Below are 14,433 nucleotides of genomic sequence, written 5' to 3' on the forward strand. Positions count from 1 at the left end.
GGGGCTAGGGCTTGGCCTCTGGTGTCAGTAAGAACAGGTTTAAATGCAACTCTAACAAATCTCTCTAGAATTAAGGCCTTTCTCACGTGCACAGTGATGGCAGTAGGAACTTACCGCAGGGGTATTTGTGAGGATTAAATAAACTACTATGTGTAAGCACTTAGTATTAAGTATGGCACATGAGAGGCATTCAATATATGTTGCTTCTATAATAATAATTTAAAACTTTCCTGCATAGTTTCCCTCCATTTTATAATGAGTTAGCTGAAGCTCGGAAAAGGGGAGTAACATGGCCAAGAACTCTTAGCTAAGAGTGATGAAGATGGTGATAGTGATGATGGTGGTGGCGGTGGTGGTGATGATGGTGGTAGTGATGATGATGATGATGGTGGTGGTAATGATGATGGTGGTGGTGGGGATGATGGTGGCGATGTTAGTGATGATGTTGATGGTGATGGTGATGATGATGGCGATGATGATGATGATGATGGTGGTGGTGGTGGGGATGATGGTGGTGATGACAGTGATGGTGATGCTGTTACTGCTGATGACGATGATGATGATGATGATGATGATGAAGATGATGATGACAAAATGAAGATGTTGGTGGTGATAATTATAGACAGGACAATGGTGCTGCTGCAGCTGCTGATGGTGGTGACAGTAAGTGGCACATACTGTAAAAAGCACTTGTCGTACATTATTTCATTTAATTACCACTACTATGTGGTAGTTGCTACTACTATTTTTCCCATTTAATGTATAAAGAAACAGAGGCATAAGAAACTTAACTGATTTCCTCAAATCATACCACCAGTGGGACTCGAATTCAAGGCTGGCAACTGCCAGTCTGAGTCTTAATGACTCCACTGTGATGCAAGTAAGACTAAAGATGCTTACAATTTTTAAAATGTGGGAAAGGAACTTAATAGTATTCAGGGTTTTATCTAAGTGCCCTACCAAATTCTGGAATTTATTTTTCTCTTTTGTCTGCAGGCATTGTTAGCCTGCTTTCCTAAGATCCTCTCTCTCACTGTTTTATCTTTAAATCCACAGTAAAATGAGAAAGAATGGGGTTTGACGTGGCAACAGAATGGATTTCTGGTAGGTCCTTTATTTTTATGTTGTTTTTCAAAATGAAAATAGTGTTATTCTATTTTTCTGATTACCATGAGTAATATGTAACCATTTTTTAAAAAATATTTTTATTTATTTCTAGGAGAGAGAGAGACAGCGTGAGCAGGGGAGGGTCAGAGAGAGAGGGAGACTCAGACTCTGAAATAGGCTCCAGGCTCCGAGCTGGCAGTCAGCACAGAGCCTGACGCGGGGCTCGAACCCACGAACCGCAAGATCATGACCCAAGCGAAAGTCGGACGCTTAACCGACTAAGCCACCCAGGCGCCCCATTATGTAACCATTTTTAACAGTTAAAGAAAGCATACAATGTAGAAAAGCATGAAAGGAAACCAAAGTCATCCCTAAACCTTCCACCCAGAGATGACCTCCACTTGTGTTTTGGTACTTGGCACTGACATTGACTGTTGCTATAGAGGAGCCTAGAGCTAGTCTAATATTTCCCCCTTTAGGCAATTGGCTTTTGCCTGGAGAAATCTTTCCTTATGCTTGAAGTTATTAACTGTCCACTAACTGTGATGTGTCTGGGGTTGGTCTCCCCATAACAGTTTTTGTTAGATCACAGTGACTCCCTCTCGACTACAGATCACTCTTTATTTATTATTAATCTTCCTATATTAGATTTGAAAGCCTCTTCTGTTCTATCTGTTGGACTCTCTAGTCCAGAGACAGTGATTATCCATATGTCGGATTAATCTTTTCTCTCTTCCATGTCTGTCATCTCCTGAATGAGTTTATTGTCTTGTGTCTGCACAGACAGATGCTTGGAGCAATCTCTCCCTTCTTTCTCTTCTCCATCTCTTCTCTTTTCTTCCTTCTTCTCATCCCATTTCGGTGCATTCCCTGGGCCACTGCTCTTTGTCTTTCTATAGTACAGTGTGTTGTTCATTCCGATTGCCATCGGCCCCGATGTGGTGATTCATCCTCAACACCTTTTCTTATCTTCTTCCATGATGTCTTGTCTTTCAAATCACAGTTTAGGGTGTGAGTACTGTCTTTTGGTAGTTTTTCCATAAATGGAGGCCAACATTGGGGGTGAGGAGCAGAGACAAGTTGGCGGGAGTTGCTGTCAGCCCTTTCTGGAAGAACTGGGGTCTGCTCTGGTCTCTGAGATTTTAAGTGATATGCACCAGAACCCATTCTGGGAGGTCAGGGGAATGTCCAGCTTCTGTGGGATTCAACTGGTCTCCTCAAATTAGGATACAGTCTTGGAAAATGGGAAGCCTTTTGGGGAGGACTGTATCTTCCCCAGCATGCTGACTCACCTCCTCACTCATCCCCCACCAATCAGGGATGTCAGTGAGGGTTCTTAGAGTGTTTTGAATCTCCTTCCCTGGTCAGTGCTGTTTCGGAAGGTGGAGACAGAATGTCCTATGCTAGAATATCCTTCCTCTGGCTGCCAATTTTCAAAGCCATGGTATGTTTCCTTCTTGGCTTGCTGCTGTCCATATATTTTTTTTCCTAGATCACAGTTTGCTTGCTTGTTTTTTTTTTTTTTATTTTTTTTATTTTTTTAAAGCTCACTTTCTTAGGTATTGGTAGGAGGAAGATTCTGTCATAAGGCTATACATGACCATATTTACCTAAAATCCCTTATTGACTTGTTTTCTAAAGGAAAGGTATTGCTGTTTCTTGTGGTAGGTATATAGTTGCCACTCATTTTAAAATAATGTGCTTCAGAATTAAAGGTCAGTTGGAAACACTCCCTTCTAGTACAGGATTTTGACAAAGGGATGCCTTCTTCCAAATTCTCTGCTTGGGGCCCTTTGTTTTGTGGATCTTGTTGTTTACAAAAAAATTTTGGATGCCAATCTCACTGGATCTTTCTTCACAAACAGACTATGAGTTACGAATTATCACTGCAGATTAGGAAACTGAGGCTCTCGAAGATGAAGGGCTCATGTTACTGGTCCCACTTGTCAATGAAAGATGTGGAGACTCCTTTTAGGTAACAGGCTTGAGCAATGGAAACATGAGCAAGACAATAGGGCTCCCAGTGACCCGTGGGCAGAATGCAAACAGGTGCACTAAGCGACCCACCTTGAACCAGCCATAAGCTCCAACTGTGCATGGGGCACAATCACCAAAAAAGGAAAATTCCACATGTTCTCATACCTCTTCACTCCCTCCATCATGATAGCCCCTCACCACCCCCCGTGCCAGACAGTCTCTCCTTTGCTGTCCTGCTTGCTGCTCCCTTGCAGTGGCTGCATTCAGTAAATGTCTTTCTCCTTTGCTCTGCTTTGGGTGAATTCTATCACTACCCCCGCCCCCCACTGAGGGCTTCCACCCAATTGAGTCACCCCACAAAAGAGGACGCAAAGTTGGATCTTCAAACTCAAAATCCTGCCTTAGTTTGACTGCACCTCTCAGCCCAAAAGGACAGAAAGATGACAGTGGATTCATGCAGCTGTTTCCACTCTGTACCCAGCGTGCCTCGCACAGAGTTCTCTTCAAATCAAGGAGCCACACCTACTGCCACATCCTACGGTGCTGCTTAGACTTCGCAAATTGTGATTATGTCTCTTGGCCTTGTTATCTTATTTGGTTCTTACTTATTATTTTATCTGGCTATGTTATTCTGGATTCCCCCAGAAACAGACCCTGACGTGGGTCTTGTGTGTGAGTTGACGTAGGAAATGCTGGTAAGGGTGCGGGTAACTGAAGGAAAGGTGTAGACTTATCAGCAAGTTACCTCTGTGGGCCAGCAGAACTTAATCCAGTTGGGGCCTCTTGGGAAACTGTGTGGAAAACACATCTCAGGATGAAGCTAGCAATAGTCACTCCCTCTTGGCATTGTTTTGAGGCCCAAATGGACCGTGCTTAGCAATGTGTGCTTGCGGCGCTCCAGCAGAAAGCTCCATCTTCCCTGCACACACCCGTTGGGCCCTTCCCCCTCCTCTTCTGTTTTCTAGCTCTTGCCAGCTACCTGGGTAAAATGTCAAATTTTATCTCATTTTTGTATAAAAGAAATAAAGGGCTACGGTCCAAACTTTTCTATAATTCATATGATTACCTTTGAATGGAGCCACTATCATCAACTTGAAAAGCCCTTTAATAAGGGCTCTTAAATCTCCTTAATAATCTCCACAGGGGTGCCCCTAGGCTACTTAATCCTTTAAAGTATTTTCCCCTTAAGCACCAGTTTTAAAAATACCTTTAACATTTTTTGAATTTAAGGGGTGCCTGAGAGGCTCAGTCGGTTAAGCATCCAACTTTGGTTCAGGTCATGATCTCATGATCTGTGAGTTCAAGCCCTGCAGTGGGCTCCCTTCAGTCAGCGTAGAGCCTGCTTCAGATCCTCTGACCCCCACCCCCCCGCCACCTGCCCTGTCTGCCCCTCCCCCGCTTGTGCGCTCTATCTCTCTGAAAATAAATAAACAAACTTAAATGGAAATTTAATGTAATTTTGAAAATTCTTCACGGATATTTTGCTGTGCTTATTTCACTAGACTTATTCTTTTCTGTTGGCTCATCCATTTTTATCCAACATTTATGCTCTAAGTCCTGTGCTGGACATTTTTAGACTCTACTACTCTCTGTGACTAGTCCACATAGTCCACCTTAGGGGAGGGGTAGTCAAATGCCCATTTGACAGATGAGGAAATTGAGGCGCAGAGCAGCTGAATGCCACAGGAAGTCACCAAGAGCTTCTGATTCGGATAAAAGACCCTCCCACTGCCCATTCTCTAGGAGACTCTGGAGAAAGGGTGGATGCACTATTTCCCAAACAGCTTTGTTTTGTGACAATGGTCAGGAGCACATCAGCACACCTGCGGCTTGCGTGAAGCTGGCTCCAGCACGGCTTGGTGCAAGAAGGGGGCTGCTCTGGAGGGGGGTGGCTGTCGGCTCGGGAAGCCCCTCACCTTGGAGGATGCCTGTGACGGCCCCTCGAAACAATGTGACACTTAAAATATAGCTCTGGAGATGAACTGTACACAAAACTATATGGTGATTAATAAATGATTAATACAGCTCTAGAAAACACACTCTGTAATGTCTGTCTGGGAAGCGGCTAATCTATGACACGGGGGCCCAGCAGCTGGGAACGCCGCCCGCTCAGGGTGCAGCGCCCCGCGCCCCTTTTCTCCCCTTCCTCAGATACCACCTGATCAGAGGAGACTCACTGATTGTGCCTGATCAACCGTAACGCACCTGCCTAAGCACGTTCTGTGTGTCTCATGAGATCACTCGCTGAACGCTGGAACAATCTGAAAGTCTTCTACTGACTGACGATGGCTTCTCCAGTAAATACGGGAATGCGGAGTTGTTGGGGGCGGCAGTGTCTCTGAGCTGTGGTCCCCTGCTCCTTTTCTCTTGCAGCTGACTTATTTGCGCCTCATTCTTCACCCGTGTGCAGTCACGGAAGGCGGCAAGTGGCGCCTGAACAGGGACCTGAAGTGAGAACTGGAGAAGCAGCCCCAGTGTGGTTTTCTGCACGGCAGCGTCTTTCTCCCGCTGGTGAGTTGTGGGTACTTATCGCAGGGCATGGGTAACACTGAGAGACCAGACTAGTACTGCCCTTACATATTTATTAAGACAGCTCCTGAAGGAGGGGGGAGCAAAGGTCAGGGAGGGCGAACTTTTGGAGCTTTTATGGGTCATTAAAGAACACTGCTCCTGGTTCCCTACATTAGGGACTGTAGATCTACAGACCTGGGAAAAGGTAGGACATGAGCTTAAGACGTTGCATGCAAAAGGAAGACAGATTCCAATTACAATATGTTCTACTTGGTTGCTTACTCACTCCATTCTGGAGCCTTGCAGACCCCTGAGTCTGATAGCAATGAGGAATCTGATACCAGCATAGGAAAGGACGGCCCAGAAGAGGCAGTCCCAGAAGGCACTGATATAAATAACCTTACACTAAATGAAACTCAAGATGAGAAATTTCCTCCCCCTCCACTGTTACAGGCAGACACAATGGAAACATTTTTACTGTGCCAAAGCCATCAGCTCTGTCTTTTTATGAGAAACGGAGGGTGCCCATCCTATCTCCCATACAAAAGGGACTCTTAGAGACACAACGAAATGGGGATTTAGATGCCTTGCATTTTAGGTTTCCAGTCACCATTCGAGAGCATATTGCTCCTGGTCAGGATGCTAATCACCCTGATGGTATATTGGAGGCTATTCATGAGCCTTTCCCATTTAAAATATTAAAAGAACTTAAACAGGCAGTACAAAATTATGGTGCTAACTCACCGTTCACTCATGGCATTATTCAAGGCATGGCGGAAGGCAATCGTCTTATATCTACTGATTGGTCTTTGTTGGCAAGAACGGTCTTGTCACCGAGTGAATTTTTACAATTTCGAACCTGGTGGCAGGACCATGCTGAAACAGCTGCAGCCCATAACAGGGCTAATAAGATCCCCATATCCTTAGGGGTTTGGTGCCTGGGCTAGAGTGCAAGATCAAATACAAATGGATGACCAAGCAGTTGAACAATTGAGATGATTTTGTCTACGTGCTTGGGAAAAAATAGAATCTAAAAACTCAGCCAATGCCACCTTTCATAGAATAATCCAAGGCGCCAAAGAGCCTCATACCAATTTTATTGCTAGACTACAGGAGGCTATCAAACGGCAGATTAATAATGTTGAGGCAGCAGATACCATCTTACAACTGCTAGCATACGAAAATGCCAATGCTGATTCTAAACAGGGGATTGCGCCACTTAAAAGGCAAAGGCCCTTAACTGATTATATCAAATTATGTCAAGGGATTGGAACAGAAACCTACAAGGCAGACTTATTGGCACAAACCATGGCGGCTTTCATTCAATAATACAAAATTCAAAGGACAATGTTTTAATTGTGGGCGATCAGGCCATACCAAAGCTCAGTGTAAACAAAAAGGAAAATTTCCCTCAAAAACTTATAAAAATAATGCATCTGGCACATGTTCTGGATGCCACAAAGGAAATCATTGGGCCAATCAATGTCATTCTAAATTTCATAAAAATGGATCTCTCCTATCAGGAAACTTGCCTCGGGGCAAGCCCTCAGCCCTGAAAGAAAAGAAGGCTCCCTCTTCTCCAATCCCAACATTTCCAGTCGCCTCACCAGTTTAGATTTACTACATGCAACCCCAGGAAGTGCTGGTTTAGATAGTGCCATTCCTGGGGACTTCATATTGTTACCTGCTACAGAGCCCACGAAAATTCCTACCAATCTTTTTGGGCTGCTGCCAGAAGGGACTAGTGGGCTTCTCTTAGGGAGGTCTAGTCTTACTTCTAAGGGAGTTCTGGTTCATACCATGGTTATTGATTCAGATTATGACGGAGAGATATTGGTCCTAATGTCTATCTCGCTCCCTTACCATTTTAAAAAAGATGATACTGCCCAATTACTACTTCTCCCCTACTTTGAAGGTCAATATTTGAATAAGCAAAGAAATGCTGGAGGATTTGGAATCACAGAGAAGGCGGGCACATACTTAATTGAAAAATCATACCAAGACAAACCCATTTGTTACGTTAAAATAAGATAACAGATGTCTCCATTATTAGTTCTCAACACTGGCCTAAAAACTGGCCTTATGGCCCGGCCTCTATCACTATTACTGGATTAGGTCAGGCGACTAATGTGCATCAAAGCCTAAATAATCTTCCATGTGAAGGGCCTGAAGGCCAAAGAGGATATATACAACCTTATATCATTGACTTGCCCATTAATTTATGGGGTTAAGATTTAGTAAGTCATTGGAGAGCTTCATTAGTCATATCATCTCCAAGATGTACTTCTCAGCATTTTTGCCAAGGCCACTGCTCCGGAGCCCATTCGACTTAACTTGAAGGATGACAAGCCTATCTGGGTGGAGCAGTGGCCCTGAACACAAGAAAAACTAAGAGCCTCACAAACCTTAATAGAGGAACAGATACAAAAAGGACATATCAAAGGCTCCCATAGTCCTTGGAATTCACCTATTTTTGTGATTAAGAAAAAGTCAGGAAAATGGCGATTGCGAGCAGACCTGCGTATGGTTAATTCTACTATTTTGCCATGTGCACATTACAACCCAGGTTGCCCTTTCCAAATATGGCTCCCCGAGAATGGCCTGTGATTATTATAGATTTACAAAATTGTTTTACTGTTCCTTTAGCCAAAGAAGATTTTCCTCGTTTTGCATTCACTGGCCCTAGCATCAATTTAAAGGACCCTTCTAAACGCTATCAATGGAAGGTTTTGCCTCAAGGAATTGTTAAATAGCCCCACCATATGCCAGGAATATGTTGCTAAGGGAATTCAACCAGTCAGAGAAAAATATCCACAAATTTACCTAATTTACTACACGGACAACATTTTATGTTCAGCATCTGATCCTGAGCAATTACAAAAGGCCTATACCATGCTTAAGTCACAGTTTGATAAATATAACTAAATTATCTCCCCCCCAAAAATACAAACATCTCCATTCTTGTATCTCGGATATATAATGGATAGAATTCATATTAGGCCTCAGAAGATTCAAATATGCAAAGATAATATTAAAACTTTAAATGACCTTAAAATACTGTTAGGAGATATTAATTGGATTAGACCAAAAATTGGAATCCCTACTTATGCACTGCAACAGTTGTTTGTGACCTTAAAAGGGGGATCCCAATCTCAAGAGTCCTCAGACTCTTTCTAAGGAAGCTTTGAAGGAGTTACAATTTGTTGAACATCAGATCCGATCCGTGCAAACTGACAGAATTTTGCCTGACGTTTTAATGACTCTCCTTATTTTCCACACCTCTCACACTCTTACTGGATTCCTTATACAAAAAGAACTAATAGTAGAATGGCTATTTTTACCAAATAATACGGTCAAAACCCTAACCACCTATCTGGACCAAATGGGACACTTAATTTATGTCGGAAGAAAAAGAACCCGACAAATTCAAGGCTTTGATCCTAAAAGTATAGTCTTACCTTTAAATAAAATGCAATAGAAAATGTCTTCCAAAACAATATAAATTGGAAAATTGCTTTAAATGGTTTTATAGGATCTACATCTTCACATTATCCCTCCTTGCTTATTATCTCTTTCCTATATCTTTCCTTAAACAGACGACCTTTATCTTGCCAAAATTACTGCTAATGTTCCTCTTCTTGATGCTCCTATTTTTCTGATGGGTCAATAAAAGGTAAGGCATGCTATCATTGACCTACACCAAAAATTATACCCACTAAAGCATTATCAGCACAAAAATCTGAGTTAATGGCTGTTATAACTCTCAGAATGTTTCTTCAGCTTTTAACTTACTCTCTGACTCAATATACACCATCTATATTTTAAATCCTATTAAAACTGCTACCATTTCTACCTCTGATAATTCTTTACAAACCCTGTTTCAAAAACTTCAACTGCTTATTTGTTTTCGGTCCTCTCCCTTCTTTTTTCCCCCCCTCTTTTATATTTATGTACTTATTTATTTTACTTTTAAAACATATTTTTTAAAACTTTTTAAATAGTTTATTGTCAAGTTGGTTCCCAGTGCTCATCCCCACAAGTGCCCTCCTCCATGCCCATCACCCTCCTTCCCCTGTCCCCCACCCCCATCAGCCCTCAGTTTGCTCTCAGCATTCAAGAGCCTCTCATGGTTTGCCTCCCTCCCTCTCCCCAACTATATTTCCCCACGGTCCTCCGGTAAGTTCCTCCTAATCCTCCTATATGTGCAAACATATGGTATCTGTCCTTCTCTGCCTGATGTATTTCCCTCAATATAACACCCTCAAGTTCTATCCATGTTGCTACAAATGACCAGATTTCATTCCTTCTCATTGCCATGTAGTATTCCATTGTATAGAGAAACCACATCTTCTCGATCCATTTGTCAGCTATGCCACCCATATTCGTAGTCATTCAGGCCTCCCAGGACCATTGTCTGAAGGCAATGCAATTGCTGACTCGCTCATTTTTTTCTATATTTCAAAAGGCTTCTGATTTCTGTTCATTAACTCATGTCAATAAAATAGGATTGTGACATCACTTTCCTATCACCAATGAATAAGCTAATGAAATTTTACAATCATGTCCATCATGTGCTACAATCAACACTCCTCCTCCACCCACCAGGGTGAACCCGAGGGGGTTAGCTCCCTATGAATTATGGCAAATGGATGTCACTCATGTCCCTTCCTTTGGATGACAGTCATTTGTTCATGTTACAATTGATACCTATTCCAGATTCATTTGGGCCACATCTTAAAAAGGCAAAATGGCTACACATGTTATCAGACATCTCCATGCTGCAGTAGCAGTAATGGGAAATGCCGTTAGCCATCAAAACAGATAACGCTCCAGCTTACACATCTACAAAATTACAATCCTTTTTACAATTACAGCATGTGAAGCATATAACAGGAATCCCTTACAATCTTCAAGGACAAGAAATTGTTGAAAGAGCAAATCAAATTCTAAAATGGAAAGGCGGAATACAGAGTCCTCTTCAAGAAATATTATCACAAGCTTTGTTCCCTCTAAATTTTTTTGAATCGTGATGATAAAGATACTGTGGCAATAGAGCGGTATTTTGTCCTTAAAGAACAAAATAAAACTTATCCACCCATTTGGTGGAAAGATATTACTTCTAATCAATGGTTACTGGGTAATCTACTAACATGGGGAAAAGGTTATGCCTGTGTCCTACCTAATGGGGCTGTCAAGCCCATCTGGGTTCCTTCCCATTTTATGAAGATTTGACATGAGCGAAAGGAAGAGGTTTGGGTTTGAGCCAGTCCCTCTGATCATCAGCTTCGAGGGTCTTTCCATAAAGAACACCCAGATCATGATTCCGGGAAGAGATCGAATGAAAATTCCAACTTGGGGACAGATAGAGAAGCTCACCAAGGAGGCAGAAGAGATTTTAGAGAATGAGCAACACCCCTTTACTCCCAACAACATGGCTCTCACTATGACGGCCCTCCTCATGGAGGCAGTAAGTTTCCCTAGCTGTCAGGCTCAAACGGATAATTTCACTTACTGGGCCTACATACCCAATCCACCCTTACTACACCCAATTGAATAGGGGGATGATATAGTTCCCATTTACTTTAATGCTTCAAGATGTGTACCTGGAGTGCTTGATCCCTGATTACCTTTAATACCTCAGGAAGAAGGCTTACTTGTCAACTTAATGTTGGGATATCAATCTAGACCAATATGCATTGGCCATCACTTCAGTTGTCTTATACCAGCAGATCAAAGATGGCTGGTGGCTTCTCCTAGTAATAATAGCTCTAGTAAACCTTTATTCCACCGTATATTAACTAAAAGCTTTCAATCAAAGGAGAAAAAGGATATCGATTTTAGCATGGCAGCCTCCTGTTCCAAAATGCAAAATGGCACAGACATGGTCTGATGACAGAATATGCCCATTATGGGAGGATTGTAGAGCCTCCTTTCCCAGTGTTCTGATTAATGATTCCTATGGGAGTGTATGGGATTGCCCCCCTAAGAGGATGGCAGTTCCCAATTGCACTGGGAGAGCTTGCTCCTCACATCAGATTCTAAAATGGCATATATTCAGAGATCCAATAATTCCCCAGACCTCCGTATGGAGGAATGGACCCATCCAATGGCACAGACACCTGCCCCATTCACAGAATACCATAAAAAAAAAAAAAAAGAATTTATGGAAAATAACTGGTACCCTAGGTCACGTCACAATATGGAATGGTTCCTATATTCATCAAAATAGATATTATTCTCTACATTTTTCTCTTTCAGAACAAAAAGGGTTAAAGGCGTGTGTTTGTGACCCTTATGTGTTTATAATAGGAAGAATAGCATTTGAACATTCAAAAAGAAAGTTATATTGCCCCCGAAGCCAAATGTTTACTTGTATTGATGGAAATTTAACTCTTGATCATATATTCTTCTTTTAACCCATAGAAGACTGGGAATACGTCTACCTGTAAAATACTCCCACACCTGGGAAAAATCTCCAGACATGCACGTGATTTTAATAGTCATGAAACATGGGCTACAGAGTACAAAAAGATTTGTAGGTTTGCTGATAGCCGCTATCTTGGGTATCATAGCTATCATGACAATTGCTACCACTGCTGGGATAGCCTTGTGGTAGCGTCCCCTCCCTAAGGAAAGAAAAAAAAAAAGAACATCTCAAGGCAACCTTGCTATTCGTGTATGTGACAATATCCCTCACAACCTTGTAACATGAGACCACTTTAATCAGACTGCATGTCTGTATGTTACCATATATGGGAGACAAAGAAGTAAGAAAATATATAAGAAACCACTCGACGTGGTGTCTGGGGCTCAGTTCTTTGGGTACAAACCCAACTGAGAGATGCCGGCTGGAATAAAATTGCTTCCGGGAAAGAAAAGCCTCCGTGTCACGACTCTCTGTGTGAGAATCCTGCTACATTACTTGGGGGTTCGTCCAGGGTTCGGAGATGGTGTGTTACCACCTCCTTTGCCACCGGGGATGCCAACCTCAGGGCGCCGGGAGAGGCGGCTCACCTGGCCCCAGTGGGCCACCTGATCTGCAGGAGACTAGCCCTCCCGGCACGCTGGGGCGAGGACCCCCGTGTGCTAATGGAACCAGGAGCCAGCTCAGGGAGCACCCATCAGACTGGTAAGAACCCGGGTTCGTTTTGGTAGACCTGCCCGTAATAGGCAGAAGGGGGTGCTGATCACTCCTAGAGTCGCACTGGTAATTCCACAAGGGAAGAGGAACGAAGCTGTAACTCTAAGGCGTCGGGCGCTGGGCGCTGGGCGGCAGGTTGGAGTCGCCATGTAACTGACATGTCTCTCATTCATTTTCTGGGTCAATGACTATAATAATTAGAGCCAACTGTCTCTGGTTGTCCTACCTCAGAACAGGGACTTCAGGGAATATTCCCAAGCAGCTGCCGAAACTCCTTTAGTTTAGAGGAAATTCCTTGTCTTCTGCAGACTGACATGGACTGCCTAATTCCACTGGTGGAAAACAAACAAAAGAAACCTGAAGTCTGCTCCTCTGTTGGAACTGATTTAAAACTGAGAATTCTCTTTCTCTGCCTTCTGCTGGCACCTCTCCTATTGTGCCTTCCCTTCGCCCACTCCTTTCCTGCACCACCTGAGGGAGCAGCCTGCATAACTGACTCCTCAGTGCCTCAGGCACCGTCAGCTCCTCCTCCTCCCCTAGATGTGAGGAGGGAAGACCACTGAAGTCCGATTTCTCCACCAACTTTCCAGGTAAAAATTAACCATGGGGAACAAAGTGTCTTACGTGGACTCAAGTAAAACATATTCAGTGTTTATGTTAATTTAAGTTTGCTGGTTTGAGATAGACAATGTTTATCAAAAAAATAAGAAAACAGAAAGAAACGTGTATTCTGCCTAGATCTGCTGAAGGTCAAATAAGCTCATGTTATCTCTGTTCCAATTTGTTAACAAAAGGATGACTTAAAGTGATGGTTAAGGGGCATCTGGGTGGCTCAGTGGGTTAAGCATCCGACTTCGGCTCAGGTCATGATTTCACGGTTCGTGGGTTCGAGCCCCACGTCGGGCTCAGAGCCTGGAGCCTATTTCAGATTCTGTGTTTCTCTCTCTGACCCTCCCCTGCTCACGCTGCCTCTCTCTCTCTCTCTCTCAGCAATAAAAAAATTTTTTTAAAACATTGAAAAAATTAAAAAAAAATAAAGTTATGGTTAATTTGGTCTGTTTGATAGTTTTCATGGGTAATTGTTAAGATAACTTTCAAAGTCCTTGGTAACCTAAAATGTTAAAGTTTTGCTTGCATGAGAAATTGAGATTAAATTCATTGGCTATCTACTGCGATAAGAAGCAAGAGCACTGTTTACTAGATGTAGGTTTGTGCTCTGGACTTGTTGCAAAAAAAAAAAAAGGATATTTGGAACTGTTAAAAAAACGTGCTTTGTGTTTAATGGATTCATAATTTTGCCATCTTAAAAAAATTCTGATACAGAGTTCACATTACTACTTAGTTTCCACTGGAGACTAAGGTTTCTAGCAGTTAAAATTCAGCTAAGTGTACTTAAGACGGTTGGAAATAAGAAAAGTAACTCTGTATGTAAGAAAGTAGGAGGTATGTAAGAAAGATATAAAGAATGGAAATATAGTTTTGTTAAAGGTAAAAAAAAAAGTGATTTTGTCCTAAATGAGACTGGTTATTTGGAGAAAAATGGCTTGGGATAAAATCTAAATGCAAAAAAAAAAAAAAGTTGTAGAACGTTTGTGAAGGATAATCTTTAAAAAGTTTTTTATATATGGTCAGGATGGACTAAGGTTAAAAGAAATAGATTTTAAAAGTACACAGGATTAAGATGAAAATTCCTCCTC

At 42.4% G+C, this 14,433-nt stretch overlaps 1 protein-coding gene and 1 long non-coding RNA gene across 4 annotated transcripts in view; one reads left to right on the forward strand and one right to left on the reverse strand.

Moving 5' to 3' along the window:
• Positions 1-14,433, reverse strand: part of SLC2A9 (solute carrier family 2 member 9) — a 241,274-nt gene that overhangs the window by 19,144 nt on the left and 207,697 nt on the right. The gene's annotated exons all lie outside the window — the stretch shown is intronic.
• Positions 1,056-13,318, forward strand: LOC120243001. The gene is made up of 3 exons (XR_005531200.1): positions 1,056-1,104; positions 5,458-5,595; positions 13,045-13,318. It is a non-coding gene; the product is annotated as an uncharacterized LOC120243001 (long non-coding RNA).

The sequence above is a fragment of the Hyaena hyaena genome, unplaced genomic scaffold (assembly GCF_003009895.1).
Source record: "Hyaena hyaena isolate Hyena2069 unplaced genomic scaffold, ASM300989v1 scaffold_328, whole genome shotgun sequence".
Classification (NCBI taxonomy): domain Eukaryota; kingdom Metazoa; phylum Chordata; class Mammalia; order Carnivora; family Hyaenidae; genus Hyaena; species Hyaena hyaena.